Source organism: Podarcis muralis, chromosome Z (assembly GCF_964188315.1).
Source record: "Podarcis muralis chromosome Z, rPodMur119.hap1.1, whole genome shotgun sequence".
In the NCBI taxonomy this organism is placed as follows: Eukaryota; Metazoa; Chordata; class Lepidosauria; order Squamata; family Lacertidae; genus Podarcis; species Podarcis muralis.
The window spans coordinates 20,319,755-20,322,707 of NC_135673.1; the positions used below are offsets into that span (position 1 = coordinate 20,319,755).

General features: G+C 49.9%; 1 pseudogene; it reads right to left on the reverse strand.

Annotated features, from left to right (window-relative positions):
• Window positions 1–1,445: 1,445 nt before the first annotated feature.
• LOC114589421 (HUWE1-associated protein modifying stress responses 1 pseudogene) lies at window positions 1,446–2,522 on the reverse strand (annotated as a pseudogene).
• Window positions 2,523–2,953: the final 431 nt, after the last annotated feature.

Genomic DNA, 2,953 nt, shown 5'->3' on the forward strand with positions numbered 1-2,953 from the left:
GATAAAGTTACTGTATGCTTTGCTGTTGCAGTGAGAGGCAGCAATATTCCCTGATACTAGTTTTTGGAAACTGTAGGAGGAGAGAGTTGCTCTTGTGCTTGGATCCTGCTTGTTGGTTTCCTACAGGCATCTAGTTGGCCACTGTGAGAACAGGATGGTGGACTACATGGGCCACTGACCTGATCCAGCAGGTTCTGCTCATGGCCTTAAGAAAACCACAGGAGAGGAGAGTGATATTTTGCTTGAATCTTGCTTGCAGGTTTCCCACAGGCCACTGGCCACCAACCTAGATGGCTTTAAAATATGACTGGACAAATTCATGGAGGAGGAGAGGACTACCTATGGCTACTAGCCAGGATGGCTATTATCTGCCTCTGTGGTCAGAAGCTGCAATGCTTCTGAATACCAGTTACTGGAAAATTCAGGACTGGAGAGGGTCCTTGTGCTTGAATCCAGCTTGCAGATCTCCCATTGGGACATCTATCTGGTCACTATGAGTAGAGGATGCTGGGCCATTGGCCTAATCCAGCAGGCTTATTCTTGTGTTCTTATGTTCTTAAATAGGAAAATCTCCAGTAGCAAATTTGCCCCACCTAAGATGTGCACATCAAAGCGAGCCTCCATGTTCTGTGTTTGGCAAAGTGGTAGGCAGAATCAAATAAAGAAGCTTCTTCCCAGGTGTTTGCAAACCTGGCAGATTCAAGCTTGGTGCTGAGATGCCTAGGGCTGGTGAATGTGATAGCATGATGGATTACATATCATGTATGTCCCAATCATTGAAATAACTCCAGAAATGTTGGAGGATAACTACAACTACCCACCCATTTTGGTGGGTGTTTGCCAAGTGTCGTTATGATGAAACTGTTTTGCAGCACACCCATGTTTGACCAAACCGCAGTAGTGCCTACTGAGAGGATTTATGGGTCACAGGATAACTATGACTCACCTCCTCCCTCCCAATCAGCAGCCCTGCCAACATCTGTCTTGAAACACTTGGAGCCTCTTCCTGCTGGCCATGTCGCCCTCTCAGCTGTTTGGATCCAGCCCCATCACCTGCAACTATGTGGTGCAGAATCCGCCTTTGGCCTTCCCTGGGGCATCCTGAAGCTTCTTGGCGCACTGGTCCTTGAGTTGAAGGCTCCATTTCAATGCCCAAAGAGCAAAGAGGCAGCATAGCAGAATTTTATAAAATTATGCATGGCCTGGAGAAAGTAGGTAGAGAAAAGCTTTCCTCCCTTCTCTCATGACGCTAAGAAGTCATGGATGTCCAATGGAGCTGAATGTGGGAAGATTCAGGGCAGATAAAATAAAGGCCTTCTTCACACAGCACAAAGTGTAGAACTCACTCTCATAGGAGGCAGTGATGACCTCCAACCTGGATGGCTTTAAAAAGGGATTGGACAAATTCATGGAGGAGAGCTATTGATAGCTACTAGCCACAATGGCTATGCTCTGCCTACATAGTTGGAGGCAGCAATGCTTCTGGATACCAGTTGCTGAGTGGGAGAGTTTGGGGTACTCATGCAAATACTTATACTTGTCATTGCACTATTAATACCATGGAGAGCTATGGCTTCTCAGAGAAGCTGCAAGTCCATCTCCACAGAGGAGCTCAGAGAGGATGCCAGTCCATATGCACAGCAGAATTAACTCACTTAGGGAATACTACAGCCAGTCTTGGGGGAGTTCTGGAGTTTTGTCGAGGGGACACCTTCCCTCATAGGAATACTTAATTAAGTATTCTCTGTGAATAGTTCTTCTGCACTTTTTAACCCAAGCCAACACATCCTTGACATATTAACCTAATATGGATCCCTACATCGAAATTCCACTGATGAACATCCATACTTTCTTTGTAGAGATTGGTGACAGCAGTGGCTGCATTCTGGACAGGGATGCCAACTATAGGGGGTGGGAAGGGCTTTGGACCCCTCAATATTTGTGGGCAGGCGGCCAAGCCCCCCGATATTGAGGCGGCCCCAAAAAGGTAGGCCTCCCACCTGCAAACATGCAGCCTGTACTCCCCATCCCCCGCCACCCATGCGCCAGCGCTCTCCTGTTGGCAGTGTACAATGGGGAAGGGAAGCACAGAGGGTGATCTTCTCACTGCTGGCAGTGTACAATGGGGATCTCTGCAGGAGTCTCTGGTTTGCACACACACTCCCCCAAGATTGTGCATGTTGTGCATATGACGTCACACAACACTGGGCCCCCTCAGTGTGGAGGGCAAGTTGGCGCTGGAATGGGACCCACAGGGCCTGGCTGCTGTCACACACAGTCCTGGTAGGGCTGTGGCAGAGTTCTGCAAGAGGTGCAAGAGTTTCTACTGCTTGGTCTTGGGTGGCGGCAGCAGCAGTCTCACTGCCGTCCTGCAGCCTGAGTGGCCCTGCCCCATCAACCTGCTCAGTCTCAGCCTCAGATTTGGCCAAGTACTGCCACTGCCACTTGCTGAACCAGCTTTTGGGCCCATGCAGGTCCTGGATCTCTGCATCTCCTTCCTCCTTGGTCCCCTTCTTCTCCATCGTCTCCTCATCTCAACTGCCCACATGTCTCTCTGGTTCAGTTGCATGTCCCGCTCAGCTACCTACATCCAGTGCCTCCCACGTCTGCTACCACTGACAACGGCATTAGCAACCCATAATAACCAGGCCAAGGAGCATCTAGCTGCTCTGCTGCCCCTGACCACACTCTATACCAGCTGCTGGAAACCACAGGAGGAGAGGCGGCTCTTGTGCTCAACCCTGCTTGCAGGTTTCCCACGGGCACCTGGTTGGCCACTATGCAAACTCCATGCTGATGCAGCAGGCTTTTCTGATGTTCTTATGAACTTGACGTTCTTATCGACATAGAATGGGGTGGGGTTCCGCCTTGTTCTTCACCTTAGGCAACCTCAGGCGAGCTCTTCAAGGCGGCTGCAGCTCCTGGATTATGAATGTCAGCAGCAGGTGAACAA